Raw genomic sequence first — 14,288 nt, 5'->3', positions numbered from 1 at the left:
TACCTGAGAGCTGATCCCTTACAATATGTACAGCCATGTTTTATATCCCCCCAGTCTCCACCTTGTTACACATACAGTAACAGATTATATGCAGCAATGCTAATAAATGACCATTTTTGTAATAAATCCTGTTATAAGTGAGTGAGCATTAGAGTGGGGTCACTTCTGACAGCCATTGACACCCCCTCCTCTGTGAGACACAATTGTGGGGTGCCAATTGGTTATTATGGCAGCCAGGAACCTTCTGGAGTACTCCATGTCTGCCATGTGAAATCTACTATAAACCTCAGCCTGAGCCCTCTTCAGTCTGTACCCGGCTGTAACAGTCAGTTATCAGTCACAATTACACATATACAATCATATACAACCCATAATATGTGTGTCTCATTATCTCTTTACTTACGGTCTGATGTTTTCTTCAATGCCCTCTATGTCGATTATCTCAATCGCGGTGGTCTCTTCTCCTGTCTCTTTCTCACTAAATAAAATAACATAACATGAAAGACACTAAAGGGTGCAAGTTTATTGTATGTAGGGGGCTTGTGACATTATATATCTACAGGACATCTTTCTCTTCTGAGGGTCCTGGCTGTGAATTTATTGTACTTGGCTGATTACATTTCGTGGTTCCTTTGAGATGTTTGCGTAAAAATCAGACGGCATATGCGTGGTCCGTGTGCCATCCAATTTTTTTTTCTCGCACCCATTGACTTTTATTAGCGAGTCTTGTCCGATATATGAGACCATACGCAGCATGCAGCGATGTTTTCCTCAGTCCGATTAGAACTGAGGAAAAACTCCCAGATCAGCACTGACTCATTGAATAACATTGGTCAGAGAGTAATGTGATGGTTCCTCGCATTGCGCTCCTCCGTATTATACGTCAGTGTGAGCGAGCCCTAAGTGTAACAACGTGTCACATACAACATTGGGGGAAGCTTTTACTTACTTTGGTGGGGGGATGACTTTTTGTTTTTTATCACTTTTGCTGCTGAAGAAATAGAAGAAATTATTACCAATAGTATCATGTAAAATAATAATCAAGAACAAATCCTAGAGTCCCATAGGAACACAGACAATAAACATAATATATGACCTGTCCCATATACTTCCCCACATGATATAGATAGATGTCATTGCTAATTATTAGCTCATTGTATAAATATCACATTCACTTGTAAGAGGACTGATCTTCTGCCGGTGTAACTACCAGGATGAATCAATGTATAATTTTACATCTAGAAGACGGCAATTAGGACATAAGGGCACGTCCAATTGTGGGAAGGGTTAAAATACCTACATGTTTTTGACTATGGTCCTGTTCTTTCTTGTAAACCATTTGGGCATCCACCATTTACGTTTGTGTCTTAAAAAATCCAAACAAACAAATTGAGACTCAGACAGTTCACATTATCATTCTGATCAGCCTATAGGATATATACAGAGATATTGTCCTGTGTAATGTCCTGCGCTTATGTCACAATATGGTGTCATCCTTCACAAGCCCAAGGATCCATTGGAGTAAATGCAGCCATGATTGCTCTTATTACTTACGGGATTGGCTCTGTGTCGGCCCACGCTGTCTTTATTTCATATCTATTATAAAAATGACATTTTCATTAGAAACAGAAATACTTAGAAAATATCCTCTGTATAGTGTGTCTCCTAAATATATGCAATGACTGAAATAGTAGCGATCAGGGGCAGTTATAGAGAGTTAGTAGATAAAAAACAGATGACCAACAATGGACTCCATGAACTTCACTTCTATCTATGTAAGAACCTTTATATCCGCATGTGAAAACTTCAGAACAAACGACTGGAGGGTTTCTGACCTTACTGGTCTGATGTTTCTGGACTCTTCCACCATCAGTTATCATTATGTACAGTATATGCAGCCATGTTGTATCCAGGGAGTCAAACTCAAGTACACAATGGGTCAAGATTAAGCACTTGGACAAAGTTACTGGACAACCTTGATCATTAATCGCAGCCAAAAAAAAGGGAAAAATGTGTTGGGGGAATCTGCCTAGGAAAGGAGGAGCCCCAATACTAGGAGAAGTTAGGGTTGTGGGGATGGCAGATAGTGGTATATGAGGGAATGCTAAGGGTGTGGTGACTCTCACAACGAAGGAAATATAGGGACTTGGAGAACATCAGAAGTACATAAACTGCACTGAAACAATAATATTCCCAGAATATTTGCACCAAAGGGGCAAACGGGCAAATAAGAGTCGCTGATTTCTGTGACTATATTCCATTTATTGCTCCTTTTGTGACTTTATGTTCATTATCTCATTTATCCACAACTGACATTCATTGACCCCGTTACAGAGGAAGAACTACAGCCATGTATATTGTAAGATGGCCGCAGGACAGGTCCACAAAGGGAGATATGTATCATCAAGGTTGGTAACCTCAGTGATGTAAGTCCGGAAAAGCAGGCTCCAGCACATATAGTGATGAGAGAGTGAATAGTGCGTGTCTAGGGCCGGGTTTACGAGCAATCAGAGAGATGGGAGTCCACATATCCCCATCCTGGGGTGTGGTACAGAAGTCCATCTGTATGATTAGGGTGGTGTGTGCAAGGTGACGAGACCTTGCTTGTGTGGCTCAGTGTCTGCTGGAGGCCGAGTGAATCTCTGACGTATAATCGTGTGATCCCGTGTTATATGTAGACTGTTTATTTTCCATTTTGGTGCTGTTATACCTTTTGGACCCAGAAGAGGCTGATTTCATTTGTTAGCCGCATGGTTTATGGACATTTAATAAACTGCACGTTTGTTAGGACCCAACAAATTGGACCCTTACAATATGTACAGCCATGTTTTATATCCCCCCAGTCTCCACCTTGTTACACATACAGTAACAGATTATATGCATTAACTCTCTAATAAATGACCATTGTTGTAGTTGATCATTTTATAAGTGAGTTTTAGGGTGGGGTCACTTCTGACAGCCATTGACACCCCCCTCCTCTGTGAGACACAATTGTGGGGTGCTAATGGGTTATTATGGCAGCCAGGAACCTTCTGGAGGCCTCCATGTCTGCCATGTGAAATCTACTATAAACCTCAGCCTGAGCCCTCTTCAGTCTGTACCCGGCTGTAACAGTCAGTTATCAGTCACAATTACACATATACAATCATATACAACCCATAATATGTGTGTCTCATTATCTCTTTACTTACGGACTGATGTTTTCGTCACTTTCATCTATTGTGAATTCCTCGATCATGGTGATCTCTTCTCCTGTCTCTTCATCACTAAATAACAGAACCCATTATAAGAGGGGGTTAGAGCGTGTACACACACTGCAATCATGGTGCATTTTTTTGCAATGGTTTTTGCTATTTTGGAAAAATATGGCAAGAAACACACCTCAATCAAGTGGTGTGAACCCACCGCAGAGAAGATTATTTTTCTAAATAATCTCCCTCTCTCCTCTAGATTCTTTTAGAAAACCAGCATCTTTCTGAGGGGGATCATCCTGGGCACATAGAAAAGCATTGGTCTCTGCAGCACATGCACACAGGACAATGTGCTGCTGAGAACAATGATATTTAAAGTGAGTCTTTCACCCCCAAATGCCAATTAACCTGCATACACATTAATAAAAGACTGAACATGTGGACAGCGAGGCGTCTTTACATCGCAGTGTATGAGCTCATTCTCTTTAGCATTTATTTAGAGCTTTTTCTGGTGGATTACAGAGCAGATCTGCCTGAAAAAGTCACTTTGTGCACATACGCTTACTCTGACTGATCAGTAGGGGGCGTTATCACTTACTGTGCCTAGATCAGCATGAAAACCAACTACAGTCCTGGTAAAGGGGAAAATGGGCACTTAGGAGACACTGAAGTTAGTGGCCATTTTCCTTTTATTCTCACTTTTATGGCTTTTTCACTACCTACTATCTGACCAACTGACAGATATTGACCCCTATAGTACCCTTCCATAACAGAAGTGCGAGAGGAGAGGAGCAGGGGGGCAATTAATGCGTAATGGGTCCCAATGTATTACAACACAGAAAGGCATTAAATAAGCAAAGGATTAACCCTGACACTCAGTAATTCCTGCCACTTTTCTGAATAGAAAAAGTGTTAGAAATATTTTTAAAGTTAAATTCTTGCATAAACATAAAATATATACTGTATTTTGCGGATTATAAGACGCACCTCAAATTTTGGGGTGGAAAATAGGAAAAAATGTTTTTTTAAAATAAAATGGTGAGTCTTATAATCCGTTTTACCTGGGGGGCAGCGGTGGTGGAGCGAGGGTGACAGGAGCCACGGTCACTGCTTCAAGAGGTTGGCAGCGACTTCGGCAGGAATCGGGCGATGCTGCAGGCCTTGTCCTCTCAGAAGGGTCGCTGATTCAGGATGACTTGGGCAGTGGTGGCGTGAGTGGGGCAATGCTGCGGGCACCATCCTCAGAAGAAGTCGGCGGTGAGGGAAAATGAATGCTGAAGCATGCGCAGGTCAAAATCTCGAGAGACGAGATCTCTGCTCCCAAGATATCAATCTGTGCATGCCCCGGCGGCCATTTTCCTGAAGCCCACTGCAGGGCTATGTACGGGAGAGGGAACCTCCACTCACCGCCGAATTCTCTTGAGAGGACAGGGCCCACAGCATCGTCACACTCTTGCTGCCACCACCGCCCAAGTCATCCTGAATCAGCGACCCTTCTGAGAGGATGGGGCCCACAGCATCGCCCGACTCCTGCCGCGGCCGCTGCCATCCTCCTGTATCTGTGACCCCAATCCACCGCCGACGCCCCCCAGGTAAAACACCGCACCTTTGCATTATAAGACGCACCCCCTTTTTCCTCCCAAATTTGGAGGGAAAAAGTTTTTCTTATAATCCGAAAAATACGGTATAGGAGTTAAAAAAAAGATAAAAATAGGTATAGGCGTTCTGCAATATAAGATTTTTTCTAGGTCTTCCCCAGTCCTGGTCTATGGTTTTCATTAGTGCAAATGCAGCCATGATTGCCATGATAACTTACTTGTTCACCCGGACTGATTTTTTTTGTCTCATTGTCCTATAAAAAATGTAGCTTTTGTTAGAAAACGTGATACTTCAGTAACAGAAAATATCATCTATTTTGATTCTCGCTAATAAATGTAATGACAAATAGAAGCATTCAAGGGCATATAGGGAGTTATTAGGAAAAACAGCCGGCACCAGCCTCTGCAGTATGTGGATGGAATAAAAGTGAAGTTTTACGGCATCTGATATATATATATACATATACACATACATACAGCGCTGGTAGAAATTAAGAGATCACTGAACAGTTTTCTATTGGAAAGCATGCCAAGACGCATGAAAGCTGTGATTAAAAATCATGGTTAGTCCACTAAATATTGATTTCTGAACTGTTCTTGAGTTAAAACATGAGTAACTTCAGGTCTGAAAGCAGTGTTTCTTTTTTAGTATTTTGACGCTTTATCATTTGCTGCAAATAAATACAAAATTTTTAGCCTTGAATTTCGGAGACATGTTGTCAGTAGTTTAGAGACTAAAACAACAGTGTACATTTTACTCAAAAATATACCTATAAAGAGAAAAATCAGAGAAACTGAAAATTTTGCTGTGGTCTCTTAATTTTTGCCAGAGCTGTGTACACACACACACATACACACACATATATACACACACATATATATTTATAGGGGGCTGAGGCAGCAGTTGCATTGGGACCTGGTGCATTTAGGGGTCCAAAAAACCCACATCTAATTTTAATTATGAATGGTTTATGGTAGTCAGGGGTCCCTGTTACATATTTTGTATTGGGACCTAAGATGTTCAGTTTACACCTCGGATTGCTTCTATGTCTCATAGTGAAAAATAACTGAGGACTTCACACATTGAAAGTCGTGCACCATGATTACCCCAATTACTTACGGCAGTGACTCTACACTGGGCCATGCTCTTTTTATATGGTGTCCAAAGAGCCTGAAATAAAAAAATACAGCTCTGGTTAGAAGTATTGATGCTTAGGAAGCCTATGGATAAAGTTATCTGACTGTATACATCTGCTATAGATGTATCCTTGAGTAACTTTTTCCAGGAGACTCGGGGATGTTCTGGGAGTGTTGGTGAGTACGTTATAATCTCACTATCTCTCTATTTACATTCTGATGTTCTTATTGCTGCCTTTTGATCTTTCCTCCATCTTATCCTCCTGTCCTCCTTCCTCTTCCTCCTCCTCTATCTCCTCCTCCTCTTCCTCCTCCTCACTATTGGATATATAACATAGACGCAATTTAGCAATTGTCATAAACTGTCATTGTTATATTGACTCATTTTATAAGAGCCATTTTTCTAAAAACATCTGAATTTCTATCCATGGTCACTGTTATCCTCCAGTTGCCAACCATTAGCAGAAAAATTGATGCTTATGAAGCCCATGGATAAAATTATCTGACTGTATACATCTGCTATAGATATATCCTCGAGTAACTTTTTTCAGGAGATTCGGGGATGTTCTGGGAGTGTTGGCAAGTACTTTATAATCTCACTGTCTCTCTACTTACCAACTGATGTTCTTATTGCTGCCTTTTGATGTTTCATCCATCTTATCCTCCTGTTCTCCTTCATCCTCCTCCTCTTCCTCCTCCTCCTCACTATTGGATATAAAAAATAGACGCAATTTAGTAATTCTCATAAATTACCATTGTTATAATCACTCATTTTATAAGAGACATTTTTCTAAAAACGTCTGAATTTCTATCGATGGTCACTGTTATCCTCCAGTTGCCAATAATAAGCAGAAGACTTTGTGCTTAGGAAGCCTACGGATAAAGTAATCTGACTGTATACATCTGCTATAGATGTATCCTCGAGTAACTTTTTCCAGGAGATTCGGGGATGTTCTGGGAGTGTTGGCGAATACGTTATAATCTAACTATTTCTCTACTTACCAACTGATGTTCTCATTGCTGCTGCCTTCTGATGTTATGTCCATCACGTCCTCCTCCTCTTCCTCCTCCTCCTCCTCACTATTTCATATATAACATAGACTCTATTTAGCAACTCTCATAAACTACCATTGTTATATCACTCATTTTATACGAGAATTTTTTCTAAAAACGTCTGAATTTCTATATGGTCACTGTTATCCTCCAGTTGCCAATCATTAGCAGAATGAAGGCTACTATTTATGGCGGACTGTGTATGTAGGACATAAATGGTTTAATAAAAATCCCAGGCATGATCCATGAAAATCTCTCTAAGAAAAAGTGTTCCTATTACTCACAGCAACCAATCAGATCATTGCTCTCATTTTAAAGGAAACTGAGATGCTGAAATCTGCCTTCTGATTGGCTGTGATGGGCCACACTGATACTTTGTCTTAGAAGAGTTTTTATACATGAGTGCCCCTGTGTCTGCTGATGGTGGCTCAGTGACAATGAGGGTAGGTGAAATCCTCATGCATTTCCAACTCTTTTCTACATCATTCCCCCTATTAGATGCATTGATTATGGCAATAGAATATATGGGGGAACCGCTTACAAATATGACCCTGTTTATTACACCAACTTACTAAATTGTCTCCAGAGTAGGGACGCGGGAAGCTTTCGTAAATAAATTACTCCTATAAAAGAACATACAGCTCTGGTTAGAATCATTAACACATTGGCTCATCATTTCTGGCTTTTTAAGTCACTTTCTTTTTCTGTCTTGTGGTATTAGTTGCCGTTTTGGCATCAAATTCGTCAAAATAATGTGCGTGATTCATGAATTTGTCGCAAAGTCCAAAAAGGACTTTTTTCCTCTTGAACTGCTTTTGTGACTTTTGATCCCATATTTTGGCGTACTCAAAAATACACCAGAAGGTGGAAAGGGGAGACTAGAGTGAAATTGTGCCAAATTTTATGATTTTTCAGAAAGTCCGAATTGTTGAATCAGGCGAAAAAATCTCGAATTGCTAAACTATGGCCACAAAGAGGAAAACAAAAAAGGCGAGTACATGTAGAATAGACTTAAAAAAGGTGCAAATAGAATAATGAATTGGGTGACAAGAACAAATAAGCTGCAAAACACACTAAACTAGACATAAAGCAGACAGAAAGGTGGTGATGAATCGGGGCCATTATCTATATAACCTGTCCCTCAGATTACAGCATGGACATAACCTCCAGAATCTCTATAGCTCTGCGTTCACATAGACTGTACTACACATTGTAACTATACATTAATCTTGAGCTCCAAGACAACATTTGGTCGGTCAAGAGTCCGAATAAATTTGCAACATTACTGTCATTTGCTCATGACCTCATTGTTATTCTATGAAGAAAAGGGATGAGGAACAGTATGAAGAATTCAATGGGGTCTAAATTCTTTATTATTGAAAGCAATTTTATCCTTCCTATGGAAACATTGTAAATGCCCATGAGTGAGAGCAGTAATGACATGATACCATGACTATGGAGTCCTCCCCTTATTGGTATCATCACTATGGAGTCCTCACTTTATTGGTATCATCACTATGGAGTCCTCCCCTTATTGATATCATCACTATGGAGTCCTCCCCTTATTGGTATCATCACTATGGAGTCCTCCCCTTATTGGTATCATCACTATGGAGTTCTCCCCTTATTGGTATCATCACTATGGAGTCCTCCCCTTACTGGTACATATACTACTCCTATATGAATGTGGAGAGAAGATGTAATAAGATAATTACTCGAATGCTGGCTTCCATTTCTCCACACCCCACAGCCATCTATTAAAGAAAAAGACAAGAGAAAGAATCAATAATATTACAGATACACATTCACCATAATGGTAGGAAGAGAAATTTATGCTATTGAGCCTTAATATAACCAATGCAGACTGATAGTGAGCATCTCTGCTATGGATTATTACAGGGAGAGTCTAGGAGAATCAATAATCCCAATTATATGATATACATACAGCTCAAATAGATATTCGTCAAACTCCTCTTCCTCCTCTGCTATATTCATCCTATTGAAGAGTAAGGAAGACAATTAGAAATGAAGGTATCTGCTCCATAGCCGATAACACAAGATCATCAATGGTCACTAAAATGCATAACTTTTGTATGGAAGAAAATGGCGCAGTGTAAGGCCCCCTTCACATGTATGTGTTACCGGTACATGCGGCATCCGTTTTCACACGTACTGGAGACACGTATCCACACGTACCCATTATAACCTATGGGGCTGCTCACAAGTCCGTGTTTTACCAGCAGCACAGATGACAAGGGCCAATACAAGTCTATGGGTCCGTGTAAGACACGTACAGCAGACGGATGGCATCCATGTGTCACCGGTGAACTGTCCGTGTTTAACATTGCAAATATAAGAAAAGCTTTGGAATTTATTTTTCTTAAGCCATAGTGGAGAAAAACGGATGGTACATGGATGGTACACTGATGGCATACAGGTGACACACTGATGACACATGGGTGACACTGATCCAAAACACTGATGACACCCATACCATTTTTTCCAGTATTGGTATTATACGGACATGTGAAGGGGGCTTAGGGTGTTTCTCCCTATGAATGAATTTCCAAAAATGTGGACACTATAAATCTGCCACATCTGAACTTGGCCTTCGGCTAATGCTCGGCGGTAATACAGAGTCACTGGCCATTCTCCTTCCTCACTTGAAGCTTCAATGTTTCCCTGTGGGAAGTAGATTGGCAGGAGACTATGGGTGACATGGAAGGTGACTCTCCGCCATCAAGAGGCTCTAGTCTACCAGAGAAATTGCAGATTTAGGATAAGTAAGCATTTACCTCATTCTCCTCTCTATAAACTCGCTCTGTCACTATAAAACCCTAAAATGATAGAGAAATAAAAAATTATAGCAGACATTGTATCTCATTCCTGTTTTGATATTTGTGAAGAATTGAAGGGGGAGGGTCGGTTACTGACACCTCAGCTCATTAACTAAATATTCATTTTTTTATGGGGAATAGAAATCTATAAGGACGTGGAAGTGACATCCTGACATTACAGGGTTAATCCCTATAGATTGATTTTCCCCGGACCTTCAGGAGGGGAATTCATGGCATTATCTGGTGCCCTGTATTCCTCTGGTACTGAAGGGGTTATATGGAGGGAAGATGTTTTCCCGCCATTTTTCTTGGGTCACGTCCACAAGCTGATAGGGTTAAGTGATTGGTGAGTAGGTCCGGCCACTCAGGGGTCAGTAGTAGGGCAGATAGTAGTTTCTGCCCTGGTGACTGCCCTTGATTGGTCTGGACTTTGGTTAGCGGGGGGAGTGCAGGGTGATATAAGTGTGCAGCGCCGGGGGGTGTGTGTCTGTTCTCCGGCGCTGTCATACCTGGGAGCTGCAGGATATTAGAATATGGAGGCCCTCCTGGGTGAGCTGCGGGTGAAGATGGGAGAAGAGGGAGCGCGGGCGGTGATCCAGCGGTGCCTTACTGAAGCAAGCGCTGATGTTGCTGTGCCGGCGGTCGGAGCGCAAGTAAGCCGGGACCAGGAAGTGAGCGGGGACGTCACGGATGATGCGACGCCTCGTGAGGGAGCGTCATCAGGACTCGCCGGTGAGCGCGCTGGAGCGTGCATGAAGAGGAGGATTGCCTTTTCACCACCGCAGGGCACCGGGGCCAGACGGTCGACAGGAGGAGGAAGCGGAGGGCACCAGGAGCAGGTGCAGAGAGTCTGCGGGCTGGCCAGGGCTCGGTTGACCTCCGGCTGCCTAAAGCCGTTGATGGTCCCGGGTCAGGCAGCGTGAAGGCTGGAGGTGCTGGCGGTCACAGCGGCAGGATCCAGGACAGCACAACGGGTGGTGAGTACGACACTGCTCATCCCCAACTCCCCACCACCTTGTCTGAGCTAGCTAGTTTATTGGGGTCGCTGAAGGGTATGCTCCCCTGTCAGTCTGACATGTCAGCCTCAGTGAGCCAGTCTTCTCAGCTTCAGGATGCTGCTGAAGTATGGAGGCATTTGGATGAGGTTCTGGACAGGCCAGTGGGGGGGGCATGACTCAGTAGTGACATCCATAGCGTCAGGAGTCAAAGGGGTGGGGGAGGCATGTTATAAAGAGGCACTAACGTGAGTAGTTTCGCCGTTAGGTTACCATTTGCCTATGTCTGTTAAAGAGAAAATATGGTGTGGTGAGTTTATAGATGTATTGTCATTACTACCGGCGTCTAAAGAAGTGTTAGCACGTATAGAGAGGAAAGATGAGGAAGATAGGAGGAGACCTATTGCGAGATCTTTTAATAATTGGTTGCAGGCGTTTTGTATATACGCTAGCATAATGGGGGAAAGGTTCCCTGGCAGATGTTCAGGCTTATTCCAGCATGTAGACATTGTCCTGGAAGCGTATAAAAATTTTAGCGGATTAAGCTGGTTCTTCTGTGACGAGAATTTCAGGTAGAAAATAGCTGTGTACCCGTCATTAAAATGGGGGGTTAAAGATGTGGGGCTGTGGTTACATTTAATGACACCTACTAAGGTTAATAATTTTCAGAAACCACAAACCCAGGGGTGGTTATGAGTTCGGACACACGGAGTGCTTATTTGCTGAGAAAAGGGACATGTTTTGCATTTAATGAAAATCAGTGTAAATGGCCTAACACTTGCAGATATAGGCACGAGTGCTCCTTTTGTGGAGGGGCGCACCCGATGGCGAGATGCTTTAAAAAAGCCAGCTTGCCAGGGCAGCCCTCCACAAGGGAGTACCTTAACAAGGGCATTGACGCCAGTAAAAGTGGAGAGTATGCGGGTATGGTTAAATCAGTACCCAAATCACAAGATAGCCAGGCTGCTAATTGACGGGTTTACAAATGGATTTGATATACCGTCTTTTGGTGGTATTGGTTGTCAATGGGTAAATTATTTAAAGTCTGTAGCTTTGCATCCTGAAGTGGTGAAGGCGAAAATTGTTAAGGAAATTGCGGCAGGGAGAGTGGCGGGACCATTTGATGTTCCACCTTTTGCCAATTTTCATTTATCACCGCTTGGGGTTGTACCCAAGAAAGAACGTAATGCTTTTAGACTTATTCATCACTTGGTGCATCCCTTAATGATAGTATTGATGAGAATCTAAAGACAGTGTGTTATACTTCATTTGATACAGCAGTGGGGATAGTAAAGAGGTTTGGGCCTGGTGCTTTGATGGCTAAGGCTGATGTGGAAGCTGCGTTCAGATTATTGCCTATTCATCCAGATAGTTTTAACTCTTTAGGTTTTCAGTTTGACGCTTCATTTTATGTGGATAAATGTCTTCCAATGGCTTGTGCATTGTGATGTTCATATTTTGAGGCATTTTCTACTTTTATAGAATGGGTTGTTGCCATGCAGTGTGCTAAGGGTGGCATGGCTCATTATTTAGATGATTTCTTGTTTGTAGGGCCTAAGGAGAGTGAGGTTTGTTTGGAATTGTTGAGGACATTTGAGAATATTTGTCATGATTTTGGGATTCCACTAGCATTTGAAAAGACAGTTTATCCAACTTGTTGTATGGAATTTTTAGGAATTGTCATTGATTCGTTGAGAGGTGAGCTCAGGTTGCCAACTAATAAGGTTGAGAAATGTAAGACGGCAATATTAGAGCTGTATGTTAAGAAAACTAAAGTTAAGGAAATTGAATCAGTTCTTGGATTATTAGCTTTTGCTGCTAGAGTGATTCCTATGGGTAGAATATTTTGTAGAAGATTGTCATTGCATACAGCAGGTTTTAGGAATTCATCATTTCATGTCCGTGTTACCAAGGAGATTAAGGAGGACCTTGAAGTATGGTTGGAATTTTTACAGGATTTTAATGGAAAGGCGATTTGGCTGGAGCCGTTTATAAAAAGTGATGAGTAGAATTTGTGTATAGGCGCTTCAAGTGCAGTAGGTTTTGAGGTATATTGTAACGGTAATTGGTGCGCGGAGGGTTGGCAGCATATGTGGGTAGCTAACAATGTTACAAAGAATAAGGTGTTGGAGCTTTTTCCAGTGGTAGTCGCCTTGGTTTTGTGGGGGAGGAGTTTGGCTAATAGAGGTATTTTGTTACAGTCAGATAGCAAAGGGTTAGTTTTCGCTATTAATTGTGTGTCCTCTAAATGCTCTATGGTGGTGAAGCTGTTGCGTCATTTAGTCCTTATTTGCCTCAAGCGTAATATTTGGTTGAAGGCGGTGTATGTTGAAGGGAAGGTGAATTTAATTGCCAATGCGCTTTCTCATTTGCAGTTCGGCAAGTTTTCCGAGCTGGTGCCGGAGGTCAGAGCAACAGGAGAAAAGAGTCCGGATTATTTATGGGGCTTAATATGGTCCTAATTATGGAATTGTTGGAGCGTTCGGTTGCTGCGTTAACATGGAAAGGTTATTTAGCGGCGTGGGAAGTGTGGGTTTCATTTTTTTGCAGTAGAGGTTGGGATAGGTTTAGGAGTGCTAAAACAAGGGCTGTGTCTTTTTGCATGTCGATCTGTGAGAAAGGTGTGGCATATAGTACATTAGTGAAGCAGTTGGCAGGTGTTTCATTATTTCTGAAAATAGCAGGTAAGCGTCCTTTGAATAGTTATTTTATAGTGAAACAGGTATTGAAAGGGTATAGAAAGGATCATTGTGTAAGAGATGGCAGGTGTCCTATCACTCCGGGTATTCTATTTGATTTATGTAAAGCAGTCGAGTCCTGTTGTTATAATGCTTTTGAAGCAGTGCTTTTTTCCACACCAGCATCTTTGTTATTTTTTGGGGCCCTTAGAATTGGGGAATTGTTACCTAGAGGGAAAAAAGGAGGCGACGGTTTGAAGATGGGGTGCATATCAGTTGGATCTGGCTATATGTTAATTAATATTGCTAGATCCAAAACTGATCAGTTAGGCAAAGGGATTTGTTTAAAATTGATATGTTTTCTGGAAAGCAATATATGTCCAATATGTTTAACATGTAAATATTTCAGTATGCGCCCTATCAAGGGTGAGCTTTTACTGTTCCACCAGTCTGGCGTGCCTCTGACGCAGTTTCAGTTTAGAAGCATCTTTCACAAGTGTAAGGATGACATAGGTTTAGGTCATCAATACTTCTCCACACATTCTTTTCGCATTGGAGAGGCTACAGAGGCTGCGAGGCTGGGTTTGGACGCATCAGTCATTAAGAAGCTGGGGCGGTGACAGTCAAATTGTTATAAATTGTATATTAGGAAGTAATATTTAATGTCCATTCATGTAGTTTTTACAGGTTTCACAGTTTGGATCCTAGGCCATTCATTTGTACATTGGGCAGGACAAAGAGCACTAGAGAGGTGTTATGGACCCAATCTATCTTTGCCCACGGAGCGGGTAAGAGTGTA

General features: G+C 41.9%; 2 long non-coding RNA genes across 2 annotated transcripts; both read right to left on the bottom strand.

Annotated features, from left to right (window-relative positions):
• Positions 1–949: 949 nt before the first annotated feature.
• Positions 950–1,596, bottom strand: LOC141264238 (uncharacterized). Its single transcript, XR_012319849.1, has 3 exons — positions 1,555–1,596; positions 1,301–1,366; positions 950–991 (listed from the first exon to the last, which is right to left on the bottom strand). It is a non-coding gene; the product is annotated as an uncharacterized lncRNA (long non-coding RNA).
• Positions 1,597–5,007: 3,411 nt separating this feature from the next.
• Positions 5,008–6,626, bottom strand: LOC141264237 (uncharacterized). The gene is made up of 3 exons (XR_012319848.1): positions 6,542–6,626; positions 5,910–5,960; positions 5,008–5,043 (listed from the first exon to the last, which is right to left on the bottom strand). It is a non-coding gene; the product is annotated as an uncharacterized lncRNA (long non-coding RNA).
• Between the last annotated feature and the right edge of the window lie 7,662 nt (positions 6,627–14,288).

The sequence above is a fragment of the Phyllobates terribilis genome, unplaced genomic scaffold (genome assembly GCF_046119375.1).
Source record: "Phyllobates terribilis strain yellow unplaced genomic scaffold, ASM4611937v1 Scaffold_4__5_contigs__length_816908805, whole genome shotgun sequence".
NCBI classification, from domain to species: Eukaryota; Metazoa; Chordata; class Amphibia; order Anura; family Dendrobatidae; genus Phyllobates; species Phyllobates terribilis.
This window is presented reverse-complemented; position numbering and strand designations above follow the sequence as displayed.